At 38.9% G+C, this 22,778-nt stretch overlaps 1 long non-coding RNA gene across 2 annotated transcripts in view; it reads left to right on the forward strand.

Annotated features, from left to right (window-relative positions):
* Nucleotides 1-7,049, forward strand: part of LOC137853005 (uncharacterized) — a 50,832-nt gene extending 43,783 nt beyond the window's left edge. The window contains exons 2-4 of one of the 2 annotated variants that reach the window (XR_011094149.1): nt 4,921-5,033; nt 5,694-5,926; nt 6,060-7,049. This is a non-coding gene — a long non-coding RNA (uncharacterized lncRNA). Of the gene's footprint in view, nt 1-4,920; nt 5,034-5,693 lie in introns of both variants that reach the window. The other variant, XR_011094148.1, reaches the window with a different exon arrangement.
* Nucleotides 7,050-22,778: the final 15,729 nt, after the last annotated feature.

Raw genomic sequence — 22,778 nt, forward strand, 5'->3', positions numbered from 1 at the left:
GACAGCTCTCTTTATCAGGTAATCAGTGTTGGCTTATGAATTACAGGATTCCTTGAAATTTCTCTGAATAAATTAAAAGGCTTCATATATCATCCCCTGCATTTCCCTTCCTCATACTTGCATTGCTTCACCTATGGAAAAGGAGATACCTCTACTGTCAGTATAGGACTGTATCACAGTAAGTGATACGGGGGTTGGCCCAGCTAGGCACAGCTGTGCAGGAACAACCAGTTTTCAACTGGTGAGTTCAAGATCTTTACTATGGCTAATGGAGGAAATTTTCAAATCTTATAGTTCTCTCTGTCAAAACAAAAGAAATCACCATCATGCAAATAACACAGGTGACAACAAATAGGTATAAAGAAAACAAAATACAGCCTCATCCCTTTTCAAACAGCAGCAACAACCTCTACAAGGAATGTCCTCTGGGGATTTAATATCTGCTAGAGGTTAATGAGCCACAGCACTGTGCGGAACATTAACTCCTCCCAGCTGGTTATCAGTTCCCCAGGAAATGTTCCACACCTCAATCATTATTGTCCAATTACACCCACATTGCTGAGTCCTGCAGCCTGGCTGCAACATTACATTTCTAACAGCTGTGTTTGGTCAGTCACTAACTACAAGGCTGAATCCCAGTTTAAAATTCAACAGAGGCAGAAGGCTGGGAGAGCTGACTGATGAGCAGCTGTGATCAGTCCTGCATCTTACTGGCTATCTAGCAGAGCAGAGTCTATTGACAGCAGATTCAAGAGGAGAGGAAAGAAAACAATAGCAATGCTGGTTCCTTGGCTTAACTATGGGTGATGGTCAAGGCTGTGGAAATCAAAAGCCTGCTCCAAGCATCTGCCCTGCAGAACTCTACAGCTTAAGTCACTGCTTCCCATGCGGAGGTGTTCAGAAACCTGATCAGTGCATTGCATAGGCAAACCTAGTTTCCCATTTTGTTTTGGAAACCCTCATCTTTCACACTTCCTATGAATAGACACTGTGGAAACTGTAGCGTGAATCTACTATCAAAATGTTTCCTTTTGATACTGTGAAGCCTTTTTCATAAAGTGAAATCACTAAGTCCCTTTAGTGTCAGAATACTACCTACATATATTATATGTATGTGATAACTCATGTAATATTTAAATGCACGGTAAATCAAAGTGGTAAAGTTGAGATTAATTGTTTTCATAGCATTGAATTGGATTGAGAAGGTTCATTTTTCAGAATGTGAAGAGTCCAAATGAATCAATGCTGTCTTCTTTTTGTGAAATGTGTCAATTTTAATAGAATTGTCTCTTTAGCGGAAACATTATTCTGTCAGAAATTTTCCAACCAGTTATATACCCAGCAGCGACTGGTGAAAATGCCAGCACTGGCTTTGAAAGATGTCCTGTTAGCCGGGGGCAGCCTGGCTAGCAAGCTAGCCGACAGCCTCCTCTGCCTACATGGAGCTGCTGCTGCTGCCTCCATGTGAGGGTGCTGGCAGGTTCCCCCTGCCAGCTCCTCTCCTACCATGATCCTAGTTGCAGTCTCCTCAGCTTTTCTCCTACTCTGCCACTTCCAGATATATATCATCTCCTATAGTATCACATACCAAACCACCAGTACTCCTTTTTTATGCAGACAAGCACAGTAAAATATGACCCCAAGGGTTCACAACCCCACTTAATTGCTCACCTCCTAAAAGGCAACTAGGGAGGCACCTTCCAGGCCCTGGGGTTATTTTGTATCTGCAATTTATGTGAAGATGATTTGGCAATATTTTGCTTTATTCCATGTATGAAGTGGAATTACATAGATGAGATGAATACACATTTAGTATCTAGAAAAAAAATAAGAATCCTGCAGTGTCAAGGAGTTGCAAGTACATTGGACACTAATAATACAGAGTTTGCAAAGCAGATGCCTATTTGTTGGCTTTAAGGGATGAACTTAAAAACAAAATCCCAGGTAGTCTCAATAGTACTATGAAATTTTAAATTAGTTTTTATCTACAGAGAATGCAAGCTTAGTAAATAACGACAAACACATATGAAAGTGTCACTTGTTTTCATATGTAAAATTGTGGGTAAATCTTGGATGTCCATTGGAACTCTCAAAAAATCTTAAACTTGTTCAGGGAACAAATGCGGATTTTTTTTTTTTATCTTAGCTGGTACTTGCAAATGAAGGCATGGTATCTGTGTCTTTTACACCTATGAAATTCTGACCAGGAAAGTGTGTGTGTTAGCTGTTAGTAAGGTAGCATTAATGCAAAATTGAAAAAAAAAAAAAAATCTAATGTAAAAGCAATATGTTAACTACAACATCTATGGAGTGAATTTCAGACAGAATCAAAATAGATTTTGTTCTTCCATTCTCATTTATGGCATAGAGGATGTTGTTACAGCATAACGCAAATAAAGTAGGTAGTCTATTTCTCCATACCAATCCCTATAAACCTAAAGTTAACTTGTACTTCTAATCTTGTGTTCAGGTCATATGAAATAATCTTTAAGAATAAAGGTATTTAGAAGATGGGAAGATGAGTGATGCTCTATGGGAACTTTTCCATGTTGCATTGGGACCCTGTTACTGCCCTCCTGGAGGGACACTAGGAAAGTTCGTGGAGGTTATACCCATCTGGGCAGCTGAACTCAAACAAAACCACTGTCTCACCCCCTTTCCCCTCAGAGGGAAAGGGTGAGAAAATATGGTGGAAAAGGCTCAGGGATGGAGATTAGGTTGATGAGATCACTCAACAATTATTGTCATGGGCAAAACAGACTCAGGGAAATTAATGTAATTTATTGCTTATCACTAACAGTGAGCAGTGAGAAACTAAATGAAAAATAAACCACCTTCCCCCAATCACCTTCCTCTACATTCTCCCCCCAAGTAATGCAGGGGAATGGGGAATGGGGACTGCAATTGGTCCCTAGCACTTTGTCTCCACCGCTCCCTCATGGTCACTCTCTGCCCCTGCTCCCCATGGGGTCCCTCCCATGGGATGCCCTCCTTCCCAAACCAAGCCTGCAGGGGCTGCCCACAGGCAGCAGCTCTTCAAGAACTGCTCATGGCTCCATACTATGGGGTCCATCCATCCCTCAGGAGCAAACTGCTTCAGCATGGGTTCCCCACGGGTGGGAGGCAGTTCCCCCCAGACCCCCTGCTCCTGTGTGGGCTCCATTCCACAGACTGCAGCTCCAGCCCGGGGCCTGCTCCTGTGGGGGCTCTCCATGGGCCGCAGCCTCCTCCAAGCCACATCCACCTGCTCCACCGGGGGCTCCTCGACAGGCTGCAGCGTGGAGATCTGCTCCATGTGGGACCCATGGGCTGCAGGGGGACAGCCTGCTCCTCCAGGGGCCTCTCCACGGGCCACGGGGGAACTGCTGCTGTGTGCCGGGAGCACCTCCTGTCCTCCTTCTGTGCTGGCCTGGGGTCTGCAGGGCTGTTCCTCATTCCATGCTCTCCCAGATGCTGTTGCATAGCAGTTTTTTTTCCCTTTCTTAACTATGTTCTCCCAGAGGCCCAACCAGAATTGCTCACTGACTTGGCTCTGGCCAGTTGCAGGTCCCTTTTGGAGCTGGCAGAAACTGGCCCTCATCTGACATGGGGTAGCTCCTGGACTCTTTTAGCAGAGGCCACATTTGCAGCCCCCTGCTACCAAAACCTTTCAATGTAAAACCAATGCACCTAGCCACAGGCAAAACTTGGTTGTGGTAGCAATGCCAGTGCCATGATGTATGCACAGCACTTGCCAGGAAGAGGAGATATCAGGACAGTGTTCAGACAGCTTCTCCTGTACGCATCCCAGAGGCCAAACACCTCTACCTTGCTGTTAGAAGATGCTGTTTCTGCCCACTCTTTTGTTTTCTCTTTCCAGCATTTGCCCTGAAGCTACTTTGCAGTTTTCTGTCCCTACTCTTGTTTTTGAGGTTGAGCTAGACTGCCTAGAAGGTATCAGACCAGAGGGGAACTCAAAACATGCCTCAGCCCCAGGTGCTTCCCAAGCAGATCTCTGCATCTTGCACTGTGTTCATTACAATTCTGTTAGCAGTTCACTTATTTTGTGATTATCTCAAATATATTTTACAAGAGCTACAGTTACATCTTTGCAAAACTAGGAATACTGCTCTTAATGCTGGTAAGTCTTTCCTTCCTGCACAATATATGTACCCCAAAGGGCAATCTCCAAGTCTTTAAACTTTCTTCAGTTAGAAAAGGGGAAGGAGGATTATTAAGATTCTCTTCTAATGTCAGTGCCTTCTGACTGATTTCTTTGCTTTCATTTTATTCCTTGCCACAGATCCTTTAATAGAATTTATGATTGTCCATTTTCCATTCACCTTTCTTAGAGGGTTACAGATGTATCCATGTAGAATGATTACTGTTGTATGGCCAGAGGAAGTAAATGCCCCAGGAAAAAAGCTCAAGGAAAAAATGAAGAAGAAATTCTCTGGAGAAAATAAATAAACAAATAAATAACCTTAGCTGTTGTAGAAAAGACCCAAAAGAGACAGAGTAACTTTTCTGTTTGCATACATCATGACAGCAATTTTACAGTTTGTCTCACCATGGCCCCTGTTATTCTTAGTAAAAACACAGCTTCACAGAAGAATGAAAAGTTCATGGAGGAGAAGATGTGTTTGTCAGCATGCTGGCAGAAAGTAATCCTCTATTTACTTATGAGAATCACATCTTATACCAGAAGAAATAATATACAGACACTGAAAGTACCATGCATACAGTGAGGCAACAAAACACACCCTTTCCTGGCAATATTTTTCAAAAAATGCCAAAATTATACTTACACTTCACCTTGTCATCGTGACTCATTCACAAGACACTTCACTGATGCTGTCTTATCACAAGAACTTATTAAATATTATTATGCTGGGTCAGTTTTGTACATCACATTGTACCATCTTTGATATGTAATTTCAGTGGTCCCTCCTTACCTGGGTCGATGCTCCTGTTTCTATCTTGAGGTGCCCTGTGTGCAGTGCTAGTCCAAACTGTGTGTGTGTGAAAGCCAGCACATCACCAGTTCTAAACAGGTGAGCCAATAAAACATTACTGACAAGACACTGTGCCCTGAATGTACATTCTGCAAAGAGATTATTTATTGTCTACAATGCCATCTGAAAACAAACAAAAATGCCATCTGAAAACAAACAAAAAAAACAAACAAACAAACAAAATCTATGCAGACCAGTGAAGAAACACAGAAATTGAGAGGATACTATGTTTTACTTTTTTTTTTTTTTTCCCATGTATATGTATGATTCAGAATGTGGCCTTGAATAATTTCATTCAAATAGGCTGAATAAGATTTCCAACATTTTCAGAACTTCAGACCTTCATAATGGAAGATATCACAGTAATTAATTACTCAAGAAAACCAATGCTGCAAAACTGTCTTACTCAGCAGAAAAGTACCTCTTATCTGATCTTTGTTATCTTTTGGCATTGTTCTATGCTGACAGACTGACTTCAGTGTGACACCAAGAACGTTACATAGATTGTGGTTATAACCACAAAACAGCTTACTGTCAAAGGACATAGAAGTTTAAAAACTTTTTATTCTTTTGAAGAATTATGTAAAAAACAACCAACCAACCAACAACAAAAAAACACCTAAGTAGACTACTCATGAAACCACAGTCCTGAAAAAAAAAAAAAAATCTTTTTTTTTTTTTTTTTCCTTCCAACCTCAGGTTCTGTATATCTCTTCAGTTCTTCATACCTGGGGCTAGAATTAAAGATGCCAGTACAACCACCAAAAGATGTTAAGCACTCAAAACCGGTTTCAATTGGAGTTGAGCACTGAAGTACAAGGGTAGACTACAAAATGCACAATGTTCAATGTTATCTGATGGTCACAAGGGATCCTAAAACATTGTACGTAAAGATATGGGATATACTTTAAAAGATATCCACTGTATCTTAGGTAAGACTACTGATGTGAAACATCTAGCCTCCTCAGAAGAAAGAATTATAACAAATCCTGCAAATATTTGTCCTCATAAACATTTCTGTTTTTTTTTTGTTGTTGTTGTTTGTTTTTTGTTTTTTTTTTATAGCTGAAGAACTTGAACACCCACATGTGGTAGTACTTAAAGTGAGGGAACTGGAACCTTTTGAATTTTTTCAAGCTACTTTCACAATCAGCAGAGAGCTGTGAAGCGAAAGGTTGACATATGGGTCACTTTTGCTGATATACTTGCTAGATCACAAGCAGCTGCCACAAAATTTGTTTCAAGGACATAGAAATCATTGGGTTCCATTAAGAGGGCTGCACACATCTTAATCTGCAAAACTGTATACCTAAGTTTGAAAGTGGTCTGCTTCACTAACTAGAAAACACACAGAACAAAAACACCTTTGTAGGTCTTTCAAAAGAATTGATTTGCTAACTGTTAGATATTTTGATGCATTTCTCCTTTGATAACGTAATAGTTGGAACATAACTGGAATGTCTAAACTATTCACAAATGTAAATTATTTCTAGGGAAGTAAACTTCCTTCAGAAAAACGGAAGCTGCTTTTCAGACTTAAGAAATTTCTCCTTAAAAATAGCTTATATCCTTCACTGTCTTTAAATTTTCTGCCTGTTCAGACAGTGCATTTACTGTGGCAATTGTAGTCATTCACTGCAGAAGTATCTACATAAGGTTTGCGCTGCTTCTTTTGTTTGTGTTTGCATGGATCATGTAAACAGCATACAATCTGTTTATGGTAAGGAAAAAGGTTGGTATGACTTGTATGTATGTCTTGCATAATGATTCTTCTCCATTGGCATATTTTTGCTGCCTAAAAAGTTATTACTAACATTTTCATTTGTAAAACCAGCACAATGGTGGGAAAGTGAGCTGAACTATCCTGTGATGCATGGATTAGAGGTGGCTATACTTTGACTGATGGCCCGTATTACTGCAGTGGACACAACTTTGCACTTGAGCTTATGTTTGCTGAGCTGACAAAAGTTGGTGAGAGACAGTGAAGATAAAAGCTTAATTAAAATTTGTAAATAATAATAATAATAATAATAATAATAATAATAATAAACCTTCCTGAAAAATACAAAATACATGGGTTGTAAAGATAACTTCAGTTATTAAGTTTATCCATGGAATAGATTTTTATTTTTTTTTTCTCTCTCAAAGCATAGACACTCCAGGAGAGAAGATTGTTAATGACAGATTAATTTTCTCCTGCTGCTTGTTCTTCATATACACCTCAGTCTGTAACTCTGCAGTCATTTGCTAGGGAGGTTGTGATGGTGCCATGGAGAGTAATGACTGCAGTTGACAAATCAGGCATGGAACAGATGAACTGCGGCAATATTCTTGTTTATATCACTTCAACTCACTTGCAGCCTTGAAACAGGGCACATAGCTAGTTTGTGTAATTTCTTCTGCTTACCTTGGTTAACTTAAATTACTCTGTATTTCATCATGCCTTAATGTTGGCCTGGATCTCTGACTTTCTTCATATATGTTCTGCTACCTCAGACATAAACAGAGGTCCTCATCTTTCCCCTAGCCTATTGTTTTTCACTGCAGAAACCACCCCATCTTCCTTGTCAGTCTTTCTTTACAATGGTTCTCTCCTTGATTCAAAAGCAGCATCAGAGCTACAACTTTCTCCTTATTCCCTGCATAACCATCCATAAATTGGCTACCTCTCCTCTCCACTCTTGCAGACAAATTTCATATTTGCCTGCTACAACCAGAAGACTGCTGCAATGATCCTTTTTTTTTTTTTCTGGCTTGTCAGTACTGCCTTGAGGAGGGCAGAGAGGTTGCATTCATTGGTAGAAAGAACTATTCATCTAAAGAAAAATTATCACAGCACTACTTGTCACTTCAGCTATGATCCACTACAAAACCTTTCTCTCCCTTTCTGTGCTGTGAAATACCTGCCTAGACTGTCACCTCCTGTCTGCCATTGACCCCTTCCCTGGCTTTGCCAATAATATCAGACTCCTTGTGTTTTCCTCTCATGTAGAAGAGGCCTCCAAATGTTGCCCTCCTTCAAAACTGTCTCTTGTCTTAATGTTGACAAAAAGCTTATGCTTGTTAAAATTCAGGCAGCAGACAGGCTGGGGTTACTTTTTTTTCAGGCTGACTAGTATTGAGTCATTGTTATCTCTCTGTTCACACTCCTCAGCAGACATTTTCCACTACTTATCTTACATTTGGGTTTTAAATTCCTATATAAAGCGTATACTCAGCCTTGTAGGATGAGGCCCACATGCTGAATTAGTTTCTGACAGCTGCCTCAATACAATCGCAGAAATGATATGTTACTACATAATTTCTGGAGAGTGAGACCTGTGCTTGTAGGCTTGTCAGTCTAATTGGCACCTTTGACAGCGACTATAATTTGCGTTAAAATAGCTGACACAGAACAAATTCCTCATATTATATTAAAACATCTAGCAAACACAGACATGAAGGCTCTGCTATAGCTTAGAAAGTCATAGAAAAGCCATCGACAAAGCAATCCTCCATGATGTTTGGCATGTGCACCATTATACACAGCGAGTGTGTTGTGTGTTTGGGATGGGGGGAAACTGGGGGCTGCATAGGTGCCCTTGAGGCAGCAGCTGTGCATTGAGGAGTGTATCTAGTCAAAAAAAGAAGAGCAAATTAAGAAACTTTAGATGGGAGATGGTTGTCTTTCAAAAACAAACAAACAAACAAACAATTTCATAAATGAAAAGGCAACCTTTCTTTCATGGCCTAATGAAGCCTGTAAGACTGGCTTGTAAGGTTGGAGGAGCATTGGTCCCTCACTAAGATGGTGCCTTGAACAGGCCCAGCTCCTTTCAGGGTGGGGGAACTGCCAAGAGAGGAGCCTCTCAGGATCATTGTCCCTTGAGCACACAGACAAGCCATGGCAGAGGTTCCCCAGCAGACCCCTTCTCCATTCTTCAGGATTTCATACAACATATTTGACAGAGAAGCAACAGATCTGACAGAGAGGCTGCATTTGGGTGAAGTGCATTGGTCTGAGATGCCATGTAGGTGTTGCGACATGGGCACAGCTCACCCAGGGTACTGCTGCTGAGGCCTGCTGATGGGCTGCCCTCTGAGCAGAGGTGGGCTAGACAGAGAGATACAAGCTATACAATGCCTTTGAACTGACTGCTTTCTAATGCTCCATGAAGCACTGATAACTTCATAAATATATTTTAGAAATAAGTTGTGTTTTTTTTAATGACAATGAATAAACTCAAAGCTGAGCAAAAGTTTGCCATTTTGGAAGGAGAAAGCATATGTACATCTATACAAGAAGAGTTTTCTATTAAAAACAAATGAACAGCAACAAAAAACACCATAAACTATAAGGTGATATCACAGAAATGAGCTCTATAACATGTTGATATAAACTCAGTTTACTACTAGCATTTGCATGCTATTTAGCATGAATGTGTTGGTTTTTTCCAGTGTTGTCACTTCCCCTCAACCACCCCTTTAAGTTAAATAAAACAGTATAACCAATTCTACCTCGTTCAGCTCATCTGCATTGTCCTCTTCTTGTCATTTCACTAATATTTAATGTTCTCCCTACAAATATACTGATTTAATTTGACTTTCATCTCACACTCAACATTCCTTCTCAATCAACTGTACAGCCACCTCACCAGAAATCTTTAGTTCAGACGTGGTCTGGGTCCCTGCAGCTCTGCAACCATTAATTTTTGCATACATCAGGCCAGATTTACCATTCCTTTGCTTTGGTGTAATTCAGTTATGCTTAATTGAGTTACCCATGACATCCTTCAGGGACAGAGAAGAGACCTGGCCAATCATCTTTGTTTTGTCAACTGTAATTCTCAGTTACAGTTTTTTGAGCTATCATCTCCAATTTACTGCCCATTTCAGAGCGAGTTTGGCAAAGATCAATTTGAATGGCAAGTAATACATTAGCAGGTTATTAGACCAGAACCTGTGCAAACACCAGCCCCCATTAACCTGGATGATGCTCATACACCCACGAGAGCCTCTGTACTGAAGGGCCTCTAGTTGAAATAGAAGAGATGTTGGCTGGGCGGGAGGGGTATTACCATACTAAAGATGTAGATCTGAGGAAATGCTGATTTTCCTAGGATTACATGGAACAAAACTGAAGTGATACCATTAAGGTTTGATATAACACATCCACCTTGTTACAATCTCCTTCCTCCCCTCCACACTAACGTTTTAAAAAATGTGTTTCTTCTCCGTTCTTTCCATTCTTTCTTTTCCAGCTAAATGGCGTTAGAGTTGATTAGTTTATTACCTGGCACAGGCTCACTGTACCCACTGAAGACAGTAAGGCCACCCTATACCTTACACAAAATGAGACTGGTGACTTTTATTTCCAGGAAATTGAGTGCTGTGAAAATGGTCTCTGTAAGAATCTTTTTGAAGAATTGCTCAAGCTTTTGTGGATAGTTCATGTAACATCTGAGGATTTTGTATTTCCTGAGAACTATATGAATGCTACCAGAGAAGCAACACGGGACAGACAAAAGTGGTTAGTGTTTTGGCTTTTATAGATTTCAAAATTATTGAACAGATGTAGCAAATATGGAATTGTATGTATGCTTATCCTGAGAAATTAAAACAGATGATATATTTTTTTATTTTTTTTTTATGAAGACAATATAGAAAACAAGACTTGTCAGAACAGTTACTTCATCCCAACAGCCCCCATTTTGAAGGCACCATTAATTCTCCATCACATGGCTTAGCATTTCAGAAGATTATTTTGTGTATCTGTACATATATAAAGATTAGCTAATGTTCTTGTATCTTATATAATCGATATTACCTATATAATTCAAGCTAGTAAAAGGCTACCTAACATTTTATCGCATTACCATTATTCATTGTGTTTCATTGGTATGTTCACTTTATTTTATTAGTAGTTTATAGTAAAAGCTTTGAGTGCACTATGCTTTTTGAAAGGAAAGATTAAACTGCTTACTAGTCTAGGATAAACAGATGTAAAAGAGAGGCAACGATAAAAGCATAGTCTTTTTGTAAGCAGCTGGAAGTGTTATCAGGATGAAAGATTCAGGCTAAATAAATATGTTATTTTAAATGAGAGCTGAAAAATAATCCTCCAAAAAGTGAGTTCTAAATTTGTCAAAATATATATCTAACCATATGTCTTAACAATCATATAAGCATTTTAAAACAAAGTGACTATACAGGAGTTCCTTAGGCCTTCATTTCTCTGGTATGCTCTGAGAGAATGTCAAAAATAAATCTGATGGGTAACACCATTAAAATGGCAAATTTTGATTTTCTTACATTCATGATTTTTTTTTCCCTAGGGAGTGCTGTGATCACTTCTGCTCTTGTGCTGCCAACATTTATAGATATGTTTAACTGTATTCCACTGAATAGCTGCATGAAAATCTCTAGAACTGATCACAGTTTTACAGTTACCTATGACCTATGGACATGAGAACTTGCAGGACCAGCAGTGTACTTTATCCTTCCACTCTTAAACTACTGCCAAAAAAATTCAAATTTCTGTTTTTAGTAGAATTCTAGTTCCTTGAAGCGTCTTGCAGTTTTGCAAGTCTACGAACAAAAAAACAGTCTGTGGTTTCAGAGCTGTGTTTCCTTAAGTATCACATTTCAGAGCCCCTGTTAAATTTAGAATAATGCATAATCAAAGCCAAAAATTATTTTCCTCCTCTAGATTTTTCTCTGTGGAATTCTAGACCTCAGTATTCTTTGCCAAGTTTTATTTAATAAAACATGAAAAGGATTTTTTTTTCTTTGACTAGGAAAATAAGCCTTTTCCGTTGCTCCATTTCAAAAATATATTAAAGAACAAAACCTATTTTGTGAAGTGAAAAACTGACTATACTCAGATGGTGATATACTTAGCAAATCCTGAAAATTAGTAGTATTTTATGTTTGTTTTTTTTTTACTCATTTCTAAATATATAAATAAATAAATAAATCATTTCATGCCAACAAATGCTGCCCAAGGAGTCTTTTTTTTTTCACTTGATGTTTATGATGATTTCAGTTAAGGTCTAAGAGGAAATATATATAAAATATATAGTATTATTTTATGTGGAACAATCTATATGAAGTATTTTGATTTGTTAGTTATCTCTTGAGTGGTTGTAACTTCAAAGATTTACAAGAAAAAAAAATATTTTTTAATGTGTGTGTATGAGGTATTGAATGCCACTTTATCTAATTTTAAAGAATATAACAGTGAAAAACAGAAAATCTATATTATTGGAGTTATTTCACCTGTATGAAAATGGGATTGTTTAAGAGAGAAAGTTGTGTTGTTTGGTATGGTTTTGTTTTTGTTTTTATTTGTTTGTTTATTTTTTTTTAATCTTTCCTGGTCTTTTTCCTGTCTCAGTACAGCTGCCAGAATATGTCGTTCTTTGACCCTTGCACTTGCAAAGCCTGAAATCTTTGAGGTAGTCTTTTGTTATGAATGACTCAAGAGGGAATATGACCTGATAACTTTTAAGAACTAATAAGGAAACTGCAGCTTACACAATAGTACAGATGTACTCTATGTAGTGGGAGTCCCTGACAGAGCTTAGGGATATGGTTTAGTGGGGACTGTTAGCATTAGGTCAGAGGTTGGACTCGATGATCTTGAGGTCTCTTCCAACCTAGAAATTCTGTGATTCTGTGATTTACTTAAATTTGGATGTTATTAATACTAAACATATTTTAAATATGTATTACTATGTATGGTCTCATGGATGTTCTGGTATGATTAGCAGTGTGCAGCTAAGATACATGTTGTCATGACATATTGTTAGTTTAGTTAGAGATACTGATTAATGTCTATTCATAAGAAGACAGTTATTTTATATAAGACTCTAACCATGGAAAACTGTAAGATGTTAATATAATTACTGTGACAACACTGACATGAAGATCTGTCTAACATCAGCTATGTGGTACCAAAACAATTAAATCTGTGCATAATTATTTCTGGAACACGTCTTCCTAGGAAGCATGCTCCTCAAAGAATAGATAATCAATTCTTTGTCTTTAGACTGCACTACACTGAATAATTTACACTAAAGAAGACAGAATAAGGCAAAGCAGGTAACAAAATCCATGTTAACACAATAGGTCATTGTTGAGGGATTTTTGAAACAGCAAGAAGGCCATGACTTGCTGCAGCTGAGCAAACCAAGCTACCAGGACGACTATGAGAAGTTCCTGTGACAGTGTTCCCACATCACCCGCCTGAGGAATTTGGAAAAATATTGTTGCCAGCAGCTGGCTTCAAGGACGGGATCTACGTGACTGCTAATCATAAGGGGGTTGTTTTCTTGCAGGTGGGGTTGTTTTCTTGCAGTTGGTTGTCTGAGTGCTTTAGACCAATAATCTTGTGTGAGACACTATCCACACCTGTTAAATTTTCGGCCGTTCTTCCTGCAACAGGTCATGATGTACAATTACTAGTTCTTTCATAAACATGTAAATGTTTGATTTTTTTTTCAGTATGGCCACATTGGACATTGAGATTTCCCTGAACACCATCCCTAGGTTTGCATTCTCTGTATCATTGAGCAAGCTGCTTGATCAACAGTAAGACTGTTGATATCCATCCCAGCACTTCTTCTCATTTGTTATAAAAATCCTGATCTCTGACCAGCTACAATGTCAGCTTCTGCTTCCCTTGTTAACCTTCAAGCATGGAATCTTTGTATTTCTCCTGGGCATCCGTCACATGTTAAAAGAAAGGGCTGAAACTAGTCACAGTGCTGCCTTGTTATTTTTCTTCACCATCTTCCTTATAACTTTCCTTTTCTCTCATGCATGTAAGCTTTTAACAAGAGAATATTCAGAGCATATGTTGATCAATAAAACAATTCATTTACTCTTTTATTAGTCTTCTCCCTTAGCCTAAGCTTTCTGAGAGGCAAAGGATGTCTTTTGGGGCCTATTTCATTTGCCAGGGACAATGAGTCCTTATCCATGATTAAGGCATGTAAGAGTTATAATATTCTGAGTAGAAGCTTATATTCCCTACCAGAAGATCACGATTTATGAAGCTGATGAACAGAATTTTGGAAGCTTGAATTGGGAAGTAATGCATTTCATGTCAAAGCCTTAAGGAAGTGACATGATTGACTTGTGCTGGGATTATCCATTGTACATATCTATTTTATACGTTCAAGGAAACCCTCTGCCATATTGGGCTCCAGTTTGTCTTCTGTAAAAAATGCCAGCTGCTTCAGGGAAAAATTAGAAAAATTCTGTAGAAGAAAACTGTGTAAAAAATACTGTTTATAACAGTATTTTTTCTTTAATCCTATCAGGTCATCACTGGCTTGTATCCTCAAGCATGAATGTCTAAAGGTATTCAGTATCTCAAAGGAAAACAATCCTTCCCGTAAATTATTGTATTCATGACTATAATTCTGGCTTTGGAGATTGTAGATGGGAAGAAAAAAGAAACAAACAAACAAACAAAAACTAGTTTTGTTATACATTTCCTTATTTTCCTCCATCTCCTCTCATTAGGAAAAAGCAAAGAACAGAAATGGTAAGTGACTTTGGAATAGAGATTAGGAAAATAAAATGAACATTAATTACCAAGAAAGTAGTAGAAGTAATAGCACGAAGACAGTGATAGTAACCTGGATAAACTTGGTAAGAGGAAGATAAAACTGTGCTCATGACATAAATATTTGTTGCTAGTTCCTGCAAAGAAGAGGAAAATTACCCAAGGCTATGATGGCTTAGATGCTCTTGTAAAAATAAAGGTTTAGCTTTTTTTCTACAGATGAATGGAATGCTACAGGGAGAAACATGATGCAAAAGCCAGAGAATGTATAGTAATAAAAAGAAATGGCTACATGAATGAACTCTGTGGAGTTCTCTAGGAAACAAAGAGACTGCTAGGTCTGGTCTAAGGGATGACATGAAAGATGTCAGCACATGTGGAGACATTCTTTAAAGAGTATAAAGAAATGGCAATCAAAAGACAGGTTTGCAATGGAAAAAAAATATTGTTCTAAGTCAAATGTAAAAACCTACATTTAGAGACAGTATTACTAGAATACATGTAAGTTACATTTCTGAATCCACTCAGTATACTAATAATTAATAGAAACAAGACACAGATGACAACATTGACTGCAAATTTACTCCCTGAAGTGCTCAGACATGAATAAGTGTATAGAACATATTTGCACAGAACAAAACAAAGGCAACTAATTGAAAACTGAAGAAATCTATAAGGCTACTTTTCTTAAAAATATTTTCAGTAGTGCTCCACAACTTTCTTGTGTCAATAACCATCTTCACACATATTTTATTTCAGGTTTTCATAACATGAAGTTCCCAAACTTGCTTGACTAATGTATGCATGTAACCTAGTGATGTATAATGTTATATGAAGGGTTATGCCATTAAGATAAGATGAGCTTAGGGACTTCCTGGGCTAGAGGTCCTATCTTCAATTACACTATATAATCTAATAACCTGCTATCAAAAAGAGGTAATAAAACCCTTTCACACTGAAATAAATTACTGTGGCCAGTTTTATTTATTGTCTAGATGATTGTAATAGCACCACATTTTGCTTTTGAGATTCCTGACACTGTAAGAAGGTATCCAGAGTTACAATATCTGACTCTAGACTGCCTGCTTATTCATCACAGCAAACTCTGGCACTGAACTCACCTCAGTAAAACACAGTGTCCCTGTTCAGGGAAATGCAAGACTTCAGACATGCTGTAACTTGCATTTTTTATATTACATAACAGTTGAAATTAAGAAAAGGTTTTTGAGCTCTCATTTAGAGAAGCAATACCTAGACTCTATCTGAATCCTGAAACTACTGGTCATAGAGATATGATAAACTCTCACTTGAAGGAATATGAGTACTGTCATTAATATGTCATACCATGGTAGTTTGTGAGTCCCTAGTCAAGAAATAGGTCCCTGGATCTTCTGGATATCTTCCAAATACAGAAGGAAGGGGTACACCAAGAATGACTAGGTCCACCTAAATGCCAGCAACTTTTTATAATCGTGCATATTAATGTACACCCAGACTTTCTTACCCCAGGTTGGCCAAGACATCAGTGTTTGTAACCTGCTTAGGTACTGTCAACACCCTCCACTACGACTGAAAGGTGTCACCATGTGTTTATGTTGGGCACCGGAATGGAGGAAATTGTGAGCAAGAAATTTGTATGTGACTGAGGTGTTACTCAAAAATAAGGTGTTCTTGGCAAATAGTTCCTGAAGACATGCTTAAAGGCACTGTGCTAATAAAGGAAATATTAATATGATCTATACTTTTAGCATGCTGTGTCAGAAGATAATTTAATCATCAAGTATCCAAATGCTGTTCTGTTAAGATAAATGCATGTTTACACTGGGGTAGCTTAACAAATTTGATTTGATAATTTACATTAATGTTGCTGCTTATTGACAGTTTAGCTAATGCTTCTTGCATCTTCTGCACAGTTGTTTGACAACATTGCTTTGTGACTTTCCTGAGCTGTCAAACACACTGAATCTACATCTCCTCATGAGCATGCATGAATGGTTCAGTAGTTTCTGTGTACATGAAAGCCAGAATGATGAAACACAGAAATACAGTTAAAGGCAGAGATAACCAAACCTAATTACTCTACATAGTTTGCACTCTGTTGACTCTGGTAATTTTGATTGTTTTCAATCACAAACAAGACAAAGGTCAAAATGAACGTGAATCATACTGTGTCATGTGGCTCTTGCAGACTTACAAACAAGTTTGTCAGCATTTCTGGCATACAGCAGCTGCATGATGTTTTATGTCTAAAAGCTCATTATTTTTTTCTTTGCTCTACAAAAATAGAAATCTGTGCAGGCTTTGAAATAGGATGCTCTGAACTGAAATTGTACATCAGACTCAGTTAGCTTTTCTCGAAATGCCTGCCTCAGGAAAGGCCATTAGCATATTTATACTGATCCATTTTTATTACAGAATGAGGAAGTAGGTTAGTTACAATGAAAATGGATCTATTCCTCATAGCAAGAATCAGTCTGATGGTTTATTTGTAAATATAAAGTAAGAGAAGGCATTGAGTGAAGATACATAGAAGTATCCAAGCTAGGAACAAAGGCTGCTTTTATTTCGTACACCACTGTATTCACTTTTAAATGTACTATATATCTCCACTAATTACACCAAGGATTTCCTTTTCAGCAACTCCATTTGTAAGAAATAACCAAGTGAATGAATGAGATAGAAAAAAGAGGGGTCAAATATGCTAGCTAAAATGAAATTGCTATTAGAAATTGCTTATCATGAAAATCTCCCTGTTTCTTTAGCTTTCTGTATTTGTACATTACAGAAATAAGCATTCCAGTAGTTGACACATATGAGGACTTGTCATATACCACAATTTGTAAGCACTAGTTTTCTTGGTGGTTGTTTTTTTTGTTTTGTTTTGTTTTGTTTTGTTTCATGTGTGTGTTTTTTCTTTGACATTGATTGTACACACTGTAGTAAGAATAATTAAAAGCTAAAGGAATGCTCTTCTAAAACATTTCATTTGGGTTGCAAATATTTCTTAGGCCTGATTTGTTTAAAATCTATATGCATGAATGGCACAATGACATGGGATCCTGAATGATGAAAAACTAGCAATTCCCCCAAGAAAAGACCAAAAGAGGGCTCACTTTCTGCCTCTCATGACAGAAGCAGGACAGCTTGCAGACAGGGCAATGCAACATTTTAAATCGTCATTGATGAGCAGGAATGGACACAGCCATGCTGGCCAAATGATGTCCCTATTCAGAAACATTTTTTATGCTGCAGAAATAACTTGCAAATAAACAGACTGGCAAACTGTAAGCCAGTGATGACCCACTTTTGACTACCAGACTATAGCCACACAGACTTTCACAGTTGGCAAGAAGGGGGAGGATTTTTTCTCAAAACACCAAAAATTACATCAGGTATCAGGGCCCAGATGTTGCCAAGATACCTGCTTTTCAGCGCTGAGATTTTCAACATGCAGAATTAAAGGATAACAATTTCTGTGCCTATCTCCTTGGACACCAGGAGGAAATGTTTTAATTTAGCCTAGGCAGACTTCGGAATTGATTGATTTGACTTAATTGCCATGCTGCTTCTGTGAAAAGTCCCCTCAGGGTGCAGGTAGGAAGTGGCAGCAATATGCATTTTCAGTGTGTGATATCTGTGCAGTGTCCATTACATCCACCTTAGAGCCTCAAAAACTTTAATGCAATTACTCTCTAACTGTGTTGTGAGGACAAAGTAACATTGCTGCTCTTATTTATTAGTGAAGACTCTGAGATAACAGATCTGAACTACATATTTAGATGCTTAATTCTTACTAACCCCATCTGAAAAAAATAAAATTAGTAGGGTAGAGGCACCTTTATACCCCTCAAGATTTTGTTAAAACAGTTTGTCTAGGGTTACCATAAAGGTTTACGGTATCAGGTGAAATGGACCTGGACTGTGTGCTCTAATTACAAATCCAGATGTTATCCCTATTGTTTATTTCCTGTATTTTAGTATTCTTCTCCTTATAGAGTAATATGTATTTAGTGTCACGAGAAGGGATGAGTTTATTTACTGACTGTAAAGTCTACCACACCTAGCCTGAGAGAATTTATGAACAGCTTTTATTAACCTAACTGTGTAAGTGCATCCTTACCATTTGGTTTGGGAGATATGTGTCCTAGCATGTGCACGTTTTACTTTATCTCTATTCATTTCAAAACCTATGAACTGGAATGAAAGTGCAGAAACATAGGTCACTACAGGGAAAAACTTTTTTTTTTTTTCTTGGCATATGCAAAGCCGACTGTTAATGGGCTTGGCCTTAAGGCATCGAGAGCTCCACAAAGGTTTGTTCACGTTGGACTGCTGTGTAAAGGGTTCTGACAGATGAATGGGAATGTTGCAGAGGATACTGTAGTAGATTCTGGCTACTAGATTTCTGTTTCAGCTTCTGATTTGCCTCTGATGTAGTTCACGTTCTTTCTTTTGCTTTCAGTGTGGCTCATGAGGCTGTTCAGTAGTGAATTATTTTGTTATTGCTGTGATTGTTTTTCACTTGGAGTGGTCATTTGCAGCCTTATCCAAAGGCTGCAAAATCCATCAGTAGTGTTCAATGAACCTTCACTAGTAGAAGTTGGAATGGCATCTTCCCTTTTGTTCATTGTATGTTGTCCTGGGCACACCTGAACAACTTTCTTTTGTTCTGCCAGACATTTTAATATTTACTTTTTTTTTTTTTTTTTGTAAGAAAAATTGGCTACTAGGAGAACAGCTTTCAGTGTAAGGAAAGGCTCTTTTTGTATTTGGAAGCAACAATGGCTTTCTTTTCTCACTCATAAATTTCCAGATAAGTTCAGTCTGCATTGTGCAGCTCCTTAATATGCTGAAGTTCAGTAATGTTCAGCCCTTAGGCCTTTGACAGATCTTCGTAAAGATAGAAGCCAACTGTAAAATCTGGATCTCTCTGCAAACTTCCTCAAAACTGGAGCCATTCAGTTCTGAGGTTTTGGTTTGCATGACACAATCCTGAATATTGACATTTGGCTGTGTCAAAAAACACAGCCCAGAGCTTTCCTCTCCACCTGTTTGTACAAAGCTGCCAAGCAGAAATATCAAATGCTTATACTACTAAATGGGAAAGCCTGTTAAAACTCCTAAACTGATGATTTCTATAGTTATTTTTTCTTCACTTGATCCTCTAAAAATGTTGGTAGCTCTTATCAAAGTTAGATAACTGCTCCCAGGCATTGAGAACAGTAAATTCTACCAAATCTGGCTTCTCTTGTGGGCTGCAATCCTGCAGAATGGCAGGAGCTGGAAGGCTCCTCTGGAGATCATCTAGTCCTGCCATTGCAGCTCGGGTCATCTCTGGCTGTAGAAAGGTCCTGTCAGTGCAGATAAAGGGTTTCTGTACAACTGTAACTCTGCTGTTGCATGGACCAAAAGCCTGTGGACAGGACTTACTTACTTACCATAACTGCATAGCCCTTGAAGATTTGTTCAGAGCCAGTTCTGCCATGTCTGAAACTGTGGGGCAGGCTGCACCTCTCTTGTTTGTCTAATTTCAGGCCAGAACATCAATTTTACTCTCCAGCAAAAGAATGCCACACAGGAGAATAATGTAATATCAACTGGAAATTTAAGGAAGGGGAAGGAGGGTGGTGTCTCCAGCTTCAAACCCAATTACAGTCAGCAGCAGGGAAACTCTCTGCACATCTCTTGCTCTTTCTCTGGAGCAGCTCAGGGTGACACAGACCTCCCCCCCACCCTCCCCTGTCCCTGCTCTGATCATAAATTTAACAGCAGACAGGCAAGTAGGCGACCAAAGTGATCAAACACCTCCCAATGTGTGCCAAACAGTCAGCACAGCTGTATGTTTGTCGCTAGACTGCTTCCTCTGCAGAGAAAATCAAATGCCATTTGTTTGATTCTGACTGGGCTGATATTTCACATCTTCCTTTTGACTCCGTTTGATCTTCAATCTGTTGACTGCATTTCCCTCCACAGTAATGAGGGAGCCAGCTGAGGAGCCACAAAACATGCAAGAGCTGAGGGAGGGAAGAACGCAGCCCAAAGTTCATCCTAACAGCAATTTAATGGGGCCTCCAGGGACCTGGAGTTGAAGTGGCTGGGGGATTTCTCACAGTGAAAGGTCTTATTTCCCTTGAATAAATTGTGTTATATAGCATTAAGAGAGCTACAGAAACTTACTGCTTAGCCTGCTCTGTCATTGCTTTACAGATGTTCATGCAAAGAGCACCAAATCATGGTGCAAATCATGGGCCTTGTGACTGAGAAATAGAATTTGGCACAGTTCGTCATTTGAAAAACCCTTTTCTGAAAAGCAAAAAAAAATAAAATAAATCTTTGCCACTGCTTTCTAAGAGGCAGTGTTTCTGTTTCAAGTCGCCCAGGTCTTTTTTTTATTTTTAAATACTGCTTCCATTAACCATGCCCACTCAAACACCTTCTCTCCTCCTTCAGAAGTGAATCTATGTACTCCCTATAGCATGCTACCGTTTGTCTCAGAAATGTTAAATTCAGTGTCTCAGTTCTCAAGATTAGATGGCACAAGGCCAGTGTAAATTCATTCCTGAAGTGTATTCCTCTCTGGTTTAAAAAATAGAAAATCCTGCTAAAAAATATCATAAGGAGTGGTGAAACATTTAGAATAAGGAGAGCCTGTGAAGAGGCACCACTGCCCTCTGTATGACTTTCATATACCATAGTGGAAATGTGTCATATTCCAAAACTAATTTTCTATTAGGGATTAGAGAAAGAAAGAAATGGGTGGAGAATTTGGAAGGAATCAGCTCAAGATTATGTTGTTGTGATGAGAAGGAAGTCCTGGAAATGAGTTCTGTTACTGTTTGAAAGGAAGGACCTGTAGGGGCAAATGGGAGAAAGGAACAGGTTTTGGACATCATCGAGAGCATTTTGCAGACTGCATGGCAGCACACTGAGAAGGGAAAAATGTCTTAACTGAAAGTAAAAAAAAATGTGGCCCAGAAAACAAATCAGTTGCTCTTGCTGTACCCCCATGCCCTCACTGTTGCCACCAGTATCCTGCAAGCTACCCAGTCCTGTCCTTTTCACCAGACTTTTGCAAGTCCTAGGTCCAAAAAGAATTTGGCTTACTTTTCTTCTGCAAAGCTCTGACACATATTTCATTCTTTTCTTTCCAGCCACTTTCTAGATCTAGATTTAATTTCAGAGCTACTTATCCATTCAGCCTTAGCTCTCTGTCTTCTGTCCATAAATCAACATTGATCTCCATCTTCCTATTATTCTTTTAATTAATGCTTATTCACTGAGCAGTGTATTGAGAAAGGTTGTACAAAAGACTGCTGCTGCATGGCAAATGAAGCTGGGGGGCAGTGGTGGGAAGGGTTGCAAGCAAGTAGGAGGATGCTGCCTTCTTTTTCCTTTGTTGTATTTCACATATCTCATGTTTGCTACAAAAGACAGTTGTGTTGTGTTGAAGCCAGTCTTAAAGGAAAGGGAAGAAACAGAAATAGACAAACATCATCTCTAAGTAACTGAATGGCCAGAGCAACGCAGAGAAAATATGCTTATTTGTCCAGGATGCTTTAGCTACAGGCTGTTTCCAGCAGTCCTTTTCCTTCTGGATGCACAGCTTTGATGCTGTCTGCAAGGAGTGCCTGGAGAAAAAGTTGTTTATGTTGGGTTAGAAGAGAAGGGAAATAAGAGAAAAGGGGGGGTAGGGAGGAAGCTCAGGCTCCTCTCTGCTCTGCAGCTTCCTTGGTCTCTTCTCTGAGCTCACAGTCACCATTTCCTGACTTGCTGCCCCCTGAAACATTTTTGTTCATGATGGTTGTCACCCATGCAGCAGTTGCCTTTCTCTTCTTAGCTGCCACCCACAGCTTCAGAAGTATCCCACAGGACGCTGTTGCCCACGTAGCCTCAGCTTGCAAAACAGCAAACTCCTCCAGGATGGCTTCTACCTTTCTGCTTCAACCCTAAAACCCAACACTGTCAGTGCAGCCCAGAGCCTCGGTCAGTGGAACATGAGGCCCTCAGGCATGGGCAACAGTGTGCATTTTAATGTTGTCACGTGCAAAGTTATTCAGCTGGAGACAAAAAATGAAAGACATGCTTACAAGAAAGAGGCCTCATGAAGCAGTGACTCTGAAAAGGACTAAGGACACTGATGAACTGGACATGAGATCTCAGCATACACATATAGCCAATATAGTTCTGGGGAGAATAAAAGGAGGCTATTGAGGAGTTCTATTGATGTTCTT

This window comes from Anas acuta, chromosome 3 (assembly GCF_963932015.1).
Source record: "Anas acuta chromosome 3, bAnaAcu1.1, whole genome shotgun sequence".
NCBI lineage: Eukaryota > Metazoa > Chordata > Aves > Anseriformes > Anatidae > Anas > Anas acuta.